The following is a 17,754-nucleotide window of genomic DNA, read 5'->3' on the forward strand; positions in this document are numbered from 1 at the left end:
AATTGATAAAGTTTTTTTTATTGGCTGGTACTTACGTGAGTTATTGTTTAAAACAATAACAAGAATTGCCATAAACTTTATGGCATATTGGGTATATAGACATGTTGCATGTTCTAAAAATAAGAAAGAATCTGAATTTCAGATTTCTACTGAATAAGACTGAGTTGACTCAGACTTAAAGAGAGACTTGTCTACAATACATTCTTGTGCAAAAAAATTGCACCTTTGATGGTATGTTCAAAATTAAACTCTCCTTCTATTTTATTAATTGTGTGATTTTAATATTTGACATATCAAAATTTATTGTGTGAACAAGCGTTTAATTTTAAACTTGAGTAACTTGGACTTAATTCCAACGTTATATGATTAGACAATTTTATTTATTGCAGTCAAGAAATATGAACCAAAAGTTCATATAAATCAGAATTTAGAGAATATGAATATCTAAACATAATAAATTATGATATGTGTGAATTTGATGACACATAAATTAGAAATGATAAAATGATGTTTTTATCATATTTATTGATGACTGTGAATTTTGGAAAATAAAATTGATATGCTTGAATGTTCAATTTTTTATAGAGTACCCAAGTCTAAGAACAAAAATTCTAATTAAGAAATTTTTGAAGAAAAGACAATCCAACTTGTCTTATTTTTGAACTTGGGATTGTCCGGACTATATTTGGCTTCAGGACCCCAAAAGAGTTAAACTCACTAGTAGAGCCTATGAATGTGTATTCATTAGGTATGTTATAAATAACGAAGCATATAGGTTTTAGGACCTAAATGTTAAAGTGATCATAGAATTAAAGGATGTTGATTTCTATGAAGTAAGTACCCATGTAAATTAAAGAATAGTGGGGGCACTAATGGGGGTAAACTAAATTCCCTTCTAAAAATTAAGAACTAGTGGGGGCACTATATCTAATCACATTCATGTAATTAGAAATAGTTATGAAAACATCATACGAGATGTTATAGAACCTCAAGGAGGTAAGAAAGCTAAAAATGCTAAAGAGTATGAACTTGGTTTATACATTGGAAGAAGATTCATTAAGCCTTAAAGAAGTTACAACCTCATTGGATGCTGAATTATGGCAAAAAGCAATAAACGATGAAATGAATCTTCTAGAGTCTAACAAAACATGACACTTGGTTGACTTGTCTCATAGTTGCAAAATCAATCGGTTGTATTTGGATTTTGGAAAAAGGAACTAAAACCTGATGGAACGGTTGATGAATACAAGGCTCTCCTTGTAGTCAACGGTTTTAGACAAAGAGAAAAATATAGACTTCTTCAACATTCATTCACCAGTCATGAAAATCATATCCATAAGAGTACTAGTCCCTTTAGCCGTCGTTCATAACTCGATAGTACTCCAAATGGATGTGAAAGTTGCCTCTTTTTATGGTGAACTAGAAGAAGAAATCTATATGAAACAACCTGAAAGTTTTGGGATTCATGGACAAGAAAACAAGGTCTGTAAGTTAGATAATTATTTGTATGGTCTAAAATAAACTCTTAAGGAATGACATGAAAAATTTGGCATTCTAATGTTATCGAATGAGTATAAAGTGAATGAAAGTGACAAATAATATTTGCACGATCATATGTCTCTATAAAGACGACTTGCTCATATTTGATTTAAAGATTCATGTTATGAATTATGTGAAATCATTGTTTATCAATAACATTGATAAGAAAGACCTAGACAAAGTTGAAGTTCTTAAGGAAATATTATTATTTCACCGTAAACTTGCAATCATATATTATGATCCAAGTATAAGAACACTTGAGATGGAGTTAAACAAATAAAATATGCGAGCATCATTGGCAGTCCTTAGGTAAGCCACTGAATGTATTAGACCCGACATTGCCGATGTCGTAAAACTCTTGTGCAAGTTTACTAGTAGATGTATGAGAAGCATTGCCATGTTATAGAAAGAGTCATGAGGTGCCTTAAGAAGATTATGACTCTAAGATTACTTCACTAGGAGTAACCTATTGTACTTAAATGGTACAAGATATAAAACAAATGATATTGACTCAGTCCACTATGGAATGAATCTGAGATGAGAACACTAGAGAAAACTAGTGGAGAAGCAAGTTGACAAGATGCTTGCTAATTGAGATCCCTTAGTGGATAAAACCGTTTCCAGAAGTGTTAAATCATTGTGATAGTCTGCAGCTATTACAAAAATTGAGAATCGTTAGAGACGATAATTAAGGCATGAACACATAAAGGATTAGAGAGCTAGCTACTCTCAAAAGGAACGGTTAAAGTAGATCATGTACGTACTGATAAAGAATTAGTCAATCCTTTGACGAAAGGAATTACTAAAAAGAAAGTCCTAAACACATCCAATAGGATGGGACTAATGCCCAAAGGTCACAAGTGATGGTAACCCGACCTACATGACTGGAGATCCCAAGAAATATGTTCAATGGGTAATAACAAGTCACAAGTGATAGAACATGTTATGTTAAAAGTAAGAAAGCATGATTCCTGCAGCGATAGAAGGATGAGATAATAGAAACTCTTAATGAGATATATACTCCATTTGGAGTGGAGTACATAGCTACAGGAGTACTCTTGATAGACTCGCCTATACGAATGTGGAACTAAGGGCCGGTTCCTATGGGATTCAGGGCAGAATACCTAGAGCGTTCGTTAAAATTGGGATACACGTGCAAGGTCGTAAACGCACGGGCTTTTAGAATACACCTTATGAAAAGGTTTGTGTGTGGGTTCTATGTCTGAGATAGAGTTCAATGCTGTAAGGAACTCTTGTTAATCAGAATTTTACTCACTATGCAAAGGTTCAAGTTGTAGGCGACACCTTTGTTTACTAGCAAATCTTATGGAGACGTTTTTGACGTTACTTCTGAAACCATTTTTTAAATTCAAGTGGGGGATTGTTGGAACATGTGTGAAAATTGAGTAAAAAGACTAAACACAAATTCTCATGTTGGGTAGAACTAGTGTTGTGTGAATTGAAAAAAGTGGAAGTCCCACATCGGATGGAACACACACATTAGTAGTGTTTATATAGTGGGGGTGTACCTCTAATTAATGGGGTACATAAGCACTAGAGAAAAAATATATATTGATATATATTTTATTATTTGGAAATGATAAATTAAATAATTAATTTAATCATTATTAGAAAGTGCTTTCTTAGTCCCCAAGTTTTGCTAAAATATTTTGGTACATAATATAATATATTTTTGCACTAAATTTAATATATTTTAGTACTCAATTAAGATATTTTTGTACTATATCTAATTTGTGAATTACTTAATCGCAAAGTAATATGTTGTTCCCAAAGTTTCTCATATTACTTGTTCCCAAAGTTTCTCACTTATTTGTTATGAATTTTCCCTATAAATAGAGAACTCACATAGTGCATTCCACACACCAAAGAGTTTCATTGAGTTGTCAGGAACTCTTTCTTTCTTCTCCCTTTTTTGACTTGTGTTGACGAGTCTTTCATCTCTTCTCCCTCCTTCCACTTGTTTAACAAGTCCTTCTCCTTTTTCTACTCCTTTCTGTCCCTTCGGAATTAAGAGTGTTCTTAAGACCATAGTCCCTTTTCGGTTTAATGTCCCTTCGGAATTAAGAATGGTCTTAAGTTCATAGTCCCTTCGATAATATATGTCCCTTCGGAATAAAGAGTACTTTTAAGATCATAGTCCCTATTTGGAATAAACAATGTCCCGTCGGAATCAAGAATGATCTTAACGGTATATAAAAATTATTCAATAATTTTATTTGAGGAGAAATGGTGGTAACACCATATTTGAGTGGTCATAGTACCATATTAATAGTTTGGAGAACTTAAAGGTTAGAATGGTGGAAACACCATATTTGAGTGGTCTTAGCACCATAATAGAATGGTAATTATACCATATTAAAGTAGTTTCAGTATTAAAGAGTGGTCTTAGTACCATATTTGACGGTGTAATTCTCGAACGATTTTCTACAATGCAGTAGTTAATCGAACAGTTGTAGCTGGGCTTGTTTTATCCTGGAGGCGGCGTGGTTGATAGTCTACCTTGCACAATTTTGGGTAGTGCCACGAAACGTCATAAAGAGAGCGACCTGGTCGTGACTCAACCTAGTAACAACTTCGGTAGATAATAGAATTTGGAAATCCAAATACAACAGTTTGGAAATCCAAAAACAACACTTTTTTTCTCCGCAAATACATTCGCGGAAGGCTTCCTCTTTCCCACAATAACATTAACAGATGAAACATCAAACTCGTCCTCCACAACTTCATCGCTAACCACATGTTTCTTGACATTAACAATTTCGAGCCTAACATATTCTCGCTCAGTCTTACTAACATGTGCCTCTCTTTTCACCAACTTAAGCTCCTCTTTCCTTAAATGAAGAAAAATAACAATATCCATGGAATTCTAAATAAACAAAAGAATTAAACATCGATAAAAAAAATATCCTTGGAATTCTCGTTGAGTCAGATGGACAATTTTGTTGATAAACATTGGAGATTTAAAATTTACAATGTATGAATATTTTTTATTGAATAAAAGGGCAAAATGGTTATTCTAGATATATAAAAAAATTAAAAGGCATTAAAAATCATAAAATGGAATTTTCTACAATTAAAAGGCATTATTCTTAAAAAAAAAATACAATTAAGAGCCATTAAAATTCATAAAATTGAATTTTGTACAAATAAAAGGCATTAAACGTGTGAGTGGAGTGAGGCCAAACCACCCTTACTTCTCCTTCTCTCACTCAAACACCAAACCCTCTCTCTCTCTCTCTCTCTCTCTCTCTCTCTCTACACAAACAAAATCCACCATTGTATGTATCTCTTTATCCTTCTATCACTAAAAGAGACCAAAATCTCTCTTGCCTCTCTTCTCAAACCCTTTCACTTACTTGTCTCTAAAAATGTACTCTTCTAACTCTCTCTTTCAAAAACAATTATGTTTTAAGTTAGAGAACAAACTCCAAAATTCACCTCCTTCGAATTACAACAAACACACCCCAAAATTCAATTAATTGATCGAAAGACCAAAATTGTAAAGAGTATAAATATGAGTCTGTTAGAGATTCTAACTAACTCTTTCATTTCAAATTTTCCCACACAAATTCACTCTCCCTCTTTTCTCTCTCTAGTTCATTGCTCTTTCATCCATGGTTTTCCCTCGAGGAATGGCTTCAGATACTGGAATCTTCAACCTGCATGATTTTTCAGGTCTCTTTAACTTTTCCTTCAACATTTAGAATTGTAATCTATTTTCAATTTCAATTTTGCATTTCTATATTTGCTATGAAGTTAGGTTTTGCTATTACTATCAATTGAATTAGCTCCTAAATTCATCACGATTCTATTATTGTTGTGCTATGTAATGTAATGCAGTTGGTTGAGAAACATGTAATGTAATTGTTGTAGTTCATAGTTGAATTCAATTCATGTTATAGTGCTAAATCATTCAATTCATGTTATAGAGGCAAATTAGGTCTTAAATTCTCCATGATTCTATTATTGTTGTGTTATGTAATGTAATGCAGTTGGTTGAGAAACATGTAACGTAATTGTTGTAGTTCATAGTTGAATTCAATTCATGTTATAGTGCTAAATCATTCAATTCATGTTATTGAAGCAAATTAGGTCTTAAATTCTCCATGATTCTATTATTTTTGTCCTGTGTAATGTAATGCAGTTAGTTGAGAAACATGTAATGTAATTGTTGTAGTTCATAGTTGAATTCAATTCATGTTATAGTGCTAAATCATTCAATTCATGTTATAGAGGCCAATTAGGTCTTAAATTCTCCATGATTCTATTATTGTTGTGCTATATAATGTAATGCAGTTGGTTGAGAAACATGTAATGTAATTGTTGTAGTTCATAGTTGAATTTAATTCATGTTATAGTGCTAAATCATTCAATTCACGTTATAGAGGCAAATAAGGTCTTAAATTCTCCATGATTCTATTATTGTTGTTCTATGTAATGTAATGCAGTTGGTTGAGAAACATGTAATGTAATTGTTGTAGTTCATAGTTGAATTAAATTCATGTTATAGTGCTAAATCATTCAATTCATGTTATAGAGGCAAATTAGGTCTTAAATTCTCCATGATTCTATTATTTTTGTGCTATGTAATGTAATGCAGTTGGTTGAGAAACATGTAATGTAATTGTTGTAGTTCATAGTTGAATTAAATTCATGTTATAGTGCTAAATCATTCAATTCATGTTATAGAGGCAAATTAGGTCTTATATTCTCCATGATTATATTATTGTTGTGCTACGTAATGTAATGCAGTTGGTTGAGAAACATGTAATGTAATTGTTGTTCATAGTTGAATTCAATTCATGTTATAGTGTTAAATCATTCAATTCATGTTATAGAGGCAAATTAGTTCTTAAATTCTCCATGATTCTATTATTGTTGTGCAATGTAATGCAATGTCGTTGGTTGAGAAACATGTAATGTAATTTTTTGTAGTTCATAGTTGAATTCAATTCATGTTATAGAGGCAAATTAGGTCTTAAATTCTCCATGATTCTATTATTGTTATGTTATGTAATGTAATGCAGTTGTTTTGAGAAACATGCAATTGTTGTATAGTTGAATTCAATTCATGTTATAGAGTTAGCATAACAATGATTTAGTGCTTAAATTTAGGTTGTCGTAAAGGATCGTTCTTATTATCAAGATATATGTTTTCTTGTTTAGGGATTGGCGTGTATGATTCTTAATTTTATGGAAAGCTCTTTTCTTAAGGCATTTCATATTTACGTGTTTGTAGCTGACCTAGGACCTGTTTGGATTGGGTTATTCGATCTTATCTACTGACATAATTTTTGTTAGACTATTTTGGAGAACTTATGAAACCAACTTAATAACTTGTTTTCAGCTTATTTTCATAAGGCCTCCAAAGCTGTTTTATAAGACTCGTATGTAGATTTGCTTGTTTATAAGAATATTTGTGCCTGTTTTCATGGAAATCCCATATGATGGCAGTAGCAATGAAGAGTCTTTTACTTGAGCATTTTTGGAATAAAAAAGTTCAGTTCCCTTAGACCATAGGTTTTAGCCTTCACTTCATTACCGATGTATGAGCATTCTGTAAATGTCTGATGTGATAACTGGAATCTAGAAATCCATGATCATGCACAATGTGATAGATGTTTGTTATGACTTGAATTCCATGATCAAATGCAATTGGTTCCTATTTTTACTTTCATTTTCTTTTTTCATAATGCCTACCACGCTGCTCTTGATTTTTCGGATGCGTATATTTTTTTTTTTTGGAGTTAAACAGTACAAAATAAGTTTCTTTCAAAAAGATATTCAGAACTTGCTTAGATTTAAAATCTTTAGTGTCTTTGATCTGTGTTAGATACTGGTTCAGATGTGAAGAAATACCAATAATAATTATCAGTTATTATCAACAATGAAGTGAGTTTCAGGGAAGTCCATCTGATGACAGTGGCTATACGAGCCTTGTACTTGTAGTGATATAACTAATATTTTTTTAATATTATTTTGAAAATGGAATTCAATTCCATCAGAATATAAGTTTTAGGCTTTGCTGCATTACAGATTTATGAGCATTTGGTAAATATCTGACAACTATGTTGTAACTGGAATTTAGATATCCATGATAATGCACAATGGATTTTTCTCCTTGAGACATTTGCTTTTCTATTGAAGAGATAGACATGGTGTACCATTTAAGCTAGTAGCTGTTAAATATCCATTTTGAATATTAAGCTTGCACATTTAATGCATTGATTTAGTAATTGGTGCGGGTTTTCATCTAATCTGCCTAGTGATGATGCTAGATGATTAAGCAATTACTTTCATTTCTATTTGACTAACATTTCATATTCTACCTACCTGGTAGTTTTGCTTGTTTACATGACCATTTGTGTCTGTTTTCTTTTTAATGGAAAGAAACAACATTGAAATAATATTCATGAGTACTTTTTCACTTGAACTAAATGACGTATCATCTATAAAATTAGATATTAGAAGATTCTATATTTTAATCCACCACTTTCTGAAATTAGGTAATCAAACTATGTACTATTGAAAATTTGATTTGCTACTCTTATGCTTAATTTGTTTGTTATTAATCTAGGTTTTTGTAATCAAAATTCCTTGTAAAAGGAATTGGTTATGAAACGTGAAAAAGATGAGTTAGAGCTGGAAGTCATAAAGGATATCATGGCTACCTACAATAAGAAGAAAAAACACCTCTCTAACGAGGAAGTTGGAAGAGTTATGGTGGGACTGTTGGGTAAAAAGAAGATTGATGATTTTATTTTAGAGGAACTCAGGAAAATATTGAATGACAGGCTAGCATGGGTTAACTTTGTAAACAGCATGTTTGGATTTGACTCGGTTGGAACATTTGCTAAGGAATTGAGCATGTTTTGGACTTTCTAATTAAACAAAAAAATTAAACGTCGATAAAAAAAATATCCATGGAATTCTCGCTGAGTCAGATGGACAATTTTGTTGATAAACATTAGAGATTTAAAATTTACAATGTATGAATATTTTTTATTGAATAAAAGGGCAAAATGGTTATTCTAGATAAATAAAAAATTAAAAGGCATTAAAAATCATAAAATGGAATTTTCTACAATTAAAAGGCATTATCCTTAAAAAAAATACGATTAAAAAACATTAAAAATCATAAAATGGAATTTTGTACAAATAAACGTGTGAGTGGAGTGAGACCAAACCACCCTTACTTCTCCTTCTCTCACTCAAACACCAAACACTCTCTCTCTCTCTCTACACAAACAAAATTCACCATTGTATGTATCTCCTTATCCTTCTTTCACTAAAAGAGACCAAAATCTCTCTTGCCTCTCTTCTTAAACCCTTTCACTCACTCGTCTCTAAAAATGTACTCTTCTAACTCTCTCTTTCGAAAACAATTATGTTTTAAGTTAGAGAACAAACTCCAAAATTCACCTCCTTCGAATTACAACAAACACACCCCAAAATTCACTTAATTGATCGAAAGACCAAAATTGTAAAGAGTATAAATATGAGTCTGTTAGAGATTCTAACTAACTCTTTCATTTCAAATTTTCCCACTCAAATTTATCTCCCTCTTTTCTCTCTCTGGTTCATCGCTCTTTCATCCATGGTTTTCCCTCGAGGAATGGCTTCAGATGCTGGAATCTTCAACCTCCATGATTTTTTAGGTCTGTTTAACTTTTCCTTCAACATTTAGAATTGTAATCTATTTTCAATTTCAATTATGCATTTCTATATTTGCTATGAAGTTAGGTTTTGCTATTATTATCAATTGAATTAGGTTCTAAATTCTTCACGATTTTATTATTATTGTGTTATGTAATGTAATGCAGTTGGTTGAGAAACATGTAATGTAATTGTTGTAGTTCATAGTTGAATTCAATTCATGTTATAGTGTTAAATTACTCAATTCATGTTATAGAGGCAAATTAGGTCTTAAATTCCCCATGATTCTGTTGTTGTTGTGCTATGTAATGAGAAACATATAATGTAATTGTTGTAGTTCATAGTTGAATTCAATTCATGTTATAGAGGCAAATTAGGTCTTAAATTCTCCATGATTCTATTCTTGTTGTGCTATGTAATGTAATGTAGTTGGTTGAGAAACATGTAATGTAATTGTTGTAGTTCATAGTTGAATTCAATTCATGTTATAGTGCTAAATCATTCAATTCATGTTATAGAGGCAAATTAGGTCTTAAATTCTCCATGATTCTATTATTTTTGTGCTATGTAATGTATTGCAGTTGGTTGAGAAACATGTAATGTAATTTTTGTAGTTCATAGTTGAATTCAATTCATGTTACAGTGCTAAATCATTCAATTCATGTTATAGAGGCAAATTAGGTCTTATATTCTCCATGATTCTATTATTTTTGTGCTATGTAATGTAATGCAGTTAGTTGAGAAACATGTAATGTAATTGTTGTAGTTCACAGTTGAATTCAATTCATGTTATAGTGTTAAATCATTCAATTCATGTTATAGAGGAAAATTAGATCTTAAATTCTCCATGATTCTGTTGTTATGCTATGTAATGTAATGCAGTTGTTTGAGAAACATGTAATGTAATTGTTGTAGTTCATAGTTGAATTCAATTCATGTTATAGTGTTCAATCATTCAATTCATGTTATAGGGGCAAATTAGGTCTTATATTCTCCATGATTATATTATTTTTGTGCTATGTAATGTAATGCAGTTGGTTGAGAAACATGTAATGTAATTGTTGTAGTTCAGAGTTGAATTCAATTCATGTTAAGTGTTGAATCATTCAATTCATGTTATAGAGCCAAATTAGGTCTTAAATTCACCATGATTCTATTCTTGTTGTGCTATGTAATGTAATGCAGTTGGTTGAGAAACATGTAACGTAATTGTTGTAGTTCATAGTTGAATTCAATTCATGTTATAGTGCTAAATCATTCAATTCATGTTATAGAGACAAATTAGGTCTTAAATTCTCCATGATTATATTATTTTTGTGTTATGTAATGTATTGCAGTTGATTGAGAAACATGTAATGTAATTTTTGTAGTTCATAGTTGAATTCAATTCATGTTATAGTGCGAAATCATTCAATTCATGTTATAGAGGCAAATTAGGTCTTATATTCTCCATGATTATATTATTTTTGTGCTATGTAATATAATGCAGTTGGTTGAGAAACATGTAATGTAATTGTTGTAGTTCAAAGTTGAATTCAATTCTTGTTAAGTGTTGAATCTTTCAATTCATGTTATAGAGCCAAATTAGGTCTTAAATTCTCCTTGATTCTATTGTTGTTGTGCTATGTAATGTAATGCAGTTGGTTGAGAAACATATAATGGAATTGTTGTAGTTCATAGTTGAATTCAATTCATGTTATAGTGTTCAATCATTCAATTCATGTTATAGAGGCAAATTAGGTCTTAAATTCTCCATGATTTTGTTGTTGTGCTATGTAATGTAATGCAATTGGTTGAGAAACATATAATATAGTTGTTGTAGTTCACAGTTGAATTCAAGTCATGTTATAGTGTTAAATCATTCAATTCATGTTATAGAGGCAAATTAGGGCTTAAATTCTCCATGATTCTATTATTGTTGTGCTATGTAATGTAATGCAGTTGGTTGAAAAACATGTAATGTAATTGTTGTAGTTCATAGTTGAATTCAATTCATGTCATAGTTGTATATCATTCAATTCATGTTATAGAGGCAAATAAGGTCTTAAATTCTCCATGATTCTGTTATTGTTGTGCTATGTAATGTAATTGTTGTAGTTCATAGTTGAATTCAATTCATGTTATAGTGCTAAATCATTCAATTCATGTTATAGAGGCAAATTAGGTCTTAAATTCTCCATGATTCTATTCTTATTGTGCTATGTAATGTAATGCAGTTAGTTGAGAAACATATAATGTAATTGTTGTAGTTCATAGTTGAATTCAATTCATGTTATTGTGCTAAATCATTGAATTCATGTTATAGAGGCAAATTAGGTCTTAAATTCTGCATGATTCTATTATTGTTGTGCTATATAATGTAATGGAGTTGGTTGAGAAACATGTAATGTAATTGTTGTAGTTCATAGTTGAATTCAATTCATGTTATAGAGGCAAATTAGGTCTTAAATTCTCCATGATTCTATTATTGTTATGTTATATGTAATGTAATGCAGTTGTTTTGAGAAACATGCAATTGTTGTATAGTTGAATTCAATTCATGTTATAGAGGTAACATAGCAATAATTTAGTGCTTAAATTTAGGTTGTCGTAAATGATCGTTCTTCTTATCAAGATATATGTTTTCTACATTTAGGGATTGGCGTGTATGATTCTTAATTTGATGGAAAACTCTTTTGTTAAGGCATTTCATATTTACATGTTTGTAGCTGACCTAGGACATGTTTGGATTGAGTTATTCGATCTTATCTACTGACATAATTTTTGTTAGACTGTTTTGGAGAACTTATGAAACCAACTTAATAACCTGTTTTCAGCTTATTTTCATAAGGCCTCCAAGATAGCTTATGAAAACAACTTATAACCTATATACAAAAAATAAAATTAACTTTATTTTATTTTTTGTGCCAAAGCTGTTTTATAAGACTCATATGTAGATTTTCTTATTTAGAAGATTATTTGTGCATGTTTTCATGGAAATCCAATATGATGGCAGTGGCAACGTAGAGTCTTTTACTTGAGCATTTTTGAAATAAAAACAGCTCAGTTCCCTTAGACCATAGGTTTTAGCCTTCACTTCATTACCGATGTATGAGCATTCTGTAAATGTCTGATGTGATAATTGGAATCTAGAAATCCATGATCATGCATAATGTGATAGATGTTTGTTATGACTTGAATTCCATGATCAAATGCAATTGGTTCTTATTTTTACTTTCATTTTCATTTTTCATAATGCCTACCTTGCTGCTCCTGATTTTTCGGATGCGTATATTTTTTTTTGGGTTAAACAGTACAATATAAATTATCTGTTAGATTTCATATATTTTTTCATATATTTTTAAAAAGATAGTCAGAACTTGCTTAGATTTCAAATCTTCACTGTCTTTGATCTGTGTTAGATACTGGTTCAGATGTGAAGAAATACCGATAATAATTATCTGTTATTATCAACAATGAAGTGAGTTTCACGGAAGTCCATCTGATGGCAGTGGCTATAAGAGCCTTGTACTTGTAGTGATATAACTAATATTTTTTAAATATTATTTTGAAAATGGAGTTCAGTTCCATCATAATATAAGTTTTAGGCTTTGCAGCATTACAGATTTATGAGCATTTGGTAAATATCTGACAACTATGTTATAACTGGAATTTAGATAGCCATGATCATGCACAATGAATTTTTCTCCTTGAGACATTTGCTTTTCTATTGAAGAGATAGACATGGTGTACCATTTAAGCTAGTAGCTGTTAAATATCCATTTTGAATATTAAGCTTGCACATTTAATGCATTGATTTAGTAATTGGTGCGGGTTTTCATCTAATCTGCCTAGTGATGATGTTGGATGATTAATCAATTACTTTCATTTCTATTTGACTAACATTTCATATTCTACCAACCTGGTAGTTTTGCTTGTTTACATGACCATTTGTGTCTGTTTTCTTTTTAATGGAAAGAAACAACATTGAAATAATGTTCATGAGTACTTTTTCACTTGAACTAAATGAGGTATCATCTATAAAATTAGATATTAGATGATTCTATTTTTTTAATCCACCACTTTCTGAAATTAGGTAATCAAACTATGTACTATTGAAATTTTGATTTGCTACTCTTATGCATAATTTGTTTGTTATTAATCTAGATTTTTGTAATCAAAATTCCTTGTCAAAGGAATTGGTTATGAAACGTGAAAAAGATGAGTTAGAGCTGGAAGTCATAAAGGATATCATGGCTACCTACAATAAGAAGAAAAAACACCTCTCTAACGAGGAAGTTGGAAGAGTTATGGTGGGACTATTGGGTAAAAAGAAGATTGATGATTCTGTTTTAGAGGAACTCAGGAAAATATTGAATGACAGGCCAGCATGGGTTAACTTTGTAAACAGCATGTTAGGATTTGACTCGGTTGGAACATTTGCTAAGGAATTGAGCAAGTTTTGGACTTTCTAAATAAACAAAAAAAATAAACGTCGATAAAAAAAAATATCCATGGAATTCTCGCTGAGTCAGATAGACAATTTTGTTGATAAACATTGTAGATTTAAAATTTACAATGTATGAATATTTTTTATTGAATAAAAGGGAAAAATGGTTATTCTAGATAAATAAAAAAATTAAAAGGCATTAAAAATCATAAAATGGAATTTTCTACAATTAAAAGGCATTATCCTTCAAAAAAAATACAATTAAAAGGCATTAAAAATCATAAAATGGAATTTTGTACAAATAAAAGGCATTAAACGTGTGAGTGGAGTGAGACCAAACCACCCTAACTTCTCCTTTTCTCACTCAAACACCAAACCTCTCTCTCTACACAAACAAAATTCATCATTGTATGTGTCTCCTTTTCCTTCTATCACTAAAAGAGACCAAAATCTCTCTTGCCTCTCTTCTCAAACCCTTTCACTTACTCGTCTCTAAAAATGTACTCTTCTAACTCTCTCTTTGAAAAACAATTATGTTTTAAGTTAGAGAACAAACTCCAAAATTCACCTCCTTCGTATTACAAGCAAACACACCCCAAAATTCACTTAATTGATCGAAAGACCAAAATTGTAAATAGTATAAATATGAGTCTGTTAGAGATTCTAACTAACTCTTTCATTTCAAATTTTCCCACTCAAATTCACTCTCCCTCTTTTCTCCCTCTGGTTCATCGCTCTTTCATCCATGGTTTTCCCTCGAGGAATGGTTTCAGATACTGGAATCTTCAACCTCCATGATTTTTCAAGTCTGTTTAACTTTTCCTTCAACATTTAGAATTGTAATCTATTTTCAATTTCAATTATGCATTTCTATATTTGCTATGAAGTTAGGTTTTGCTATTATTATCAATTGAATTAGGTCCTAAATTCTTCACGATTCTATTATTGTTGTGCTATGTAATGTAATGCAGTTGGTTGAGAAACATGTAATGTAATTGTTGTAGTTCATAGTTGAATTCAATTCATGTTATAGTGCTAAATCATTCAATTCATGTTATAGAGGCAAATTAGGTCTTAAATTCTCCAGGATTCTATTATTTTTGTGCTATGTAATGTAATGCAGTTGGTTGAGAAACATGTAATGTAATTATTGTAGTTCATAGTTGAATTCAATTCATGTTATATTGCTAAATCATTCAATTCATGTTAAAGAGACAAATTAGGTCTTATATTCTCCATGATTCTATTATTTTTGTCCTATGTAATGTAATGCAGTTGGTTGAGAAACATGTAATGTAATTGTTGTAGTTCACAGTTGAATTCAATTCATGTTAAGTGTTGAATCATTCAATTCATTTTATAGAGGCAAATTAGGTCTTAAATTCTCCATGATTCTATTATTGTTGTGCTATGTAATGTAATGCAGTTGGTTGAGAAACATGTAATGTAATTGTTGTAGTTCATAGTTGAATTCAATTCATGTTATATTGCTAAATCATTCAATTCATGTTATAGAGGCAAATTAGGTCTTATATTCTCCATGATTCTATTATTTTTGTGCTATGTAATGTAATGTAGTTGGTTGAGAAACATGTAATGTAATTTTTGTAGTTCACAGTTGAACTCAATTCATGTTATAGTGTTAAATCATTCAATTCATGTTATAGAGGAAAATTAGGTCTTAAATTCTCCATGATTCTGTTGTTATGCTATGTAATGTAATGCAGTTGGTTGAGAAACATGTAATGTAATTTTTGTAGTTCATAGTTGAATTCAATTCATGTTATAGTGTTCAATCATTGAATTCATGTTATAGAGGCAAATTAGGTCTTATATTCTCCATGATTATATTATTTTTGTGCTATGTAATGTAATGCAGTTGGTTGAGAAACATGTAATGTAATTGTTGTAGTTCAGAGTTGAATTCAATTCATGTTAAGTGTTGAATCATTTAATTCATGTTATAGAGCCAAATTAGGTCTTAAATTCACCATGATTCTATTCTTGTTGTGCTATGTAATGTAATGCAGTTGGTTGAGAAACATGTAATATAATTGTTGTAGTTCATAGTTGAATTCAATTCATGTTATAGTGCTAAATCATTCAATTCATGTTATAGAGGCAAATTAGGTCTTAAATTCTCCATGATTTTATTATTTTTGTGCTATGTAATGTATTGCAGTTGGTTGAGAAACATGTAATGTAATTTTTGTAGTTCATAGTTGAATTCAATTCATGTTATAGTGCGAAATCATTCAATTCATGTTATAGAGGCAAATTAGGTCTTATATTCTCCATGATTATATTATTTTTGTGCTATGTAATGTAATGCAGTTAGTTGAGAAACATGTAATGTAATTGTTGTAGTTCAGAGTTGAATTCAATTCATGTTAAGTGTTGAATCATTCAATTCATGTTATAGAGCCAAATTAGGTCTTAAATTCTCCTTGATTCTATTGTTGTTGTGCTATGTAATGTAATGCAGTTGGTTGAGAAACATATAATGTAATTGTTGTAGTTCATAGTTGAATTCAATTCATGTTATAGTGTTCAATCATTCAATTCATGTTATAGAGGCAAATTAGGTCTTAAATTCTCAATGATTCTGTTGTTGTGCTATGTAATGTAATGCAGTTGGTTGAGAAACATATAATATAGTTGTTGTAGTTCACAGTTGAATTCAAGTCATGTTATAGTGTTAAATCATTCAATTCATGTTATCGAGGCAAATTAGGTCTTAAATTCTCCATGATTCTATTATTGTTGTGCTATGTAATGTAATGCAGTTGGTTGAAAAACATGTAATGTAATTGTTGTAGTTCATAGTTGAATTCAATTCATGTTATAGTGCTATATCATTCAATTCGTGTTATAGAGGCAAATAAGGTCTTAATTTCTCAATGATTCTGTTATTGTTGTGCTATGTAATGTAATTGTTGTAGTTCATAGTTGAATTCAATTCATGTTATAGTGCTAAATCATTCAATTCATGTTATAGAGGCAAATTAGGTCTTAAATTCTCCATGATTCTATTCTTATTGTTCTATGTAATGTAATGCAGTTGGTTGAGAAACATATAATGTAATTGTTGTAGTTCATAGTTAAATTCAATTCATGTTATATTGCTAAATCATTCAATTCATGTTATAGAGACAAATTAAGTCTTATATTCTCCATGATTCTATTATTTTTGTGCTATGTAATGTAATGTAATGTAGTTGGTTGAGAAACATGTAATGTAATTTTTGTAGTTCACAGTTGAATTCAATTCATGTTATAGTGTTAAATCATTCAATTCATGTTATAGAGGAAAATTAGGTCTTAAATTCTCCATGATTCTGTTGTTATGCTATGTAATGTAATGCAGTTGGTTGAGAAACATGTAATGTAATTGTTGTAGTTTATATTTGAATTCAATTCATGTTATAGTGTTCAATCATTCAATTCATGTTATAGAGGCAAATTAGGTCTTATATTCTCCATGATTATATTATTTTTGTGCTATGTAATGTAATGCAGTTGGTTGAGAAACATGTAATGTAATTGTTGTAGTTCATAGTTGAATTCAATTCATGTTATAGTGCTAAATCATTCAATTCATGTTATAGAGGCAAATTAGGTCTTAAATTCTCCATGATTCTATTATTTTTGTGCTTTGTAATGTATTGCAGTTGGTTGAGAAACATGTAATGTAATTTTTGTAGTTCATAGTTGAATTCAATTCATGTTATAGTGCGAAATCATTCAATTCATGTTATAGAGGCAAATTAGGTCTTATATTCTCCATGATTATATTATTTTTGTGCTATGTAATGTAATGCAGTTGGTTGAGAAACATGTAATGTAATTGTTGTAGTTCAGAGTTGAATTCAATTCATGTTAAGGGTTGAATCATTCAATTCATGTTATAGAGCCAAATTAGGTCTTAAATTCTCCTTGATTCTATTGTTGTTGTGCTATGTAATGTAATGCAGTTGGTTGAGAAACATATAATGTAATTGTTGTAGTTCATAGTTGATTTCAATTAATGTTATAGTGTTCAATCATTCAATTCATGTTATAGAGGCAAATTAGGTCTTAAATTCTCCATGATTCTGTTGTTGTGCTAT

General features: G+C 30.4%; 1 long non-coding RNA gene across 1 annotated transcript; it reads left to right on the plus strand.

Annotated features, from left to right (window-relative positions):
- Nucleotides 1-3,206: 3,206 nt before the first annotated feature.
- Nucleotides 3,207-8,673, plus strand: LOC146906917 (uncharacterized). The gene is made up of 2 exons (XR_015019399.1): nucleotides 3,207-5,235; nucleotides 8,138-8,673. It is a non-coding gene; the product is annotated as an uncharacterized LOC146906917 (long non-coding RNA).
- Nucleotides 8,674-17,754: the final 9,081 nt, after the last annotated feature.

The sequence above is a fragment of the Medicago sativa genome, chromosome 7 (assembly GCF_051527215.1).
Source record: "Medicago sativa cultivar Bolivia chromosome 7, Bolivia_mono, whole genome shotgun sequence".
NCBI lineage: Eukaryota > Viridiplantae > Streptophyta > Magnoliopsida > Fabales > Fabaceae > Medicago > Medicago sativa.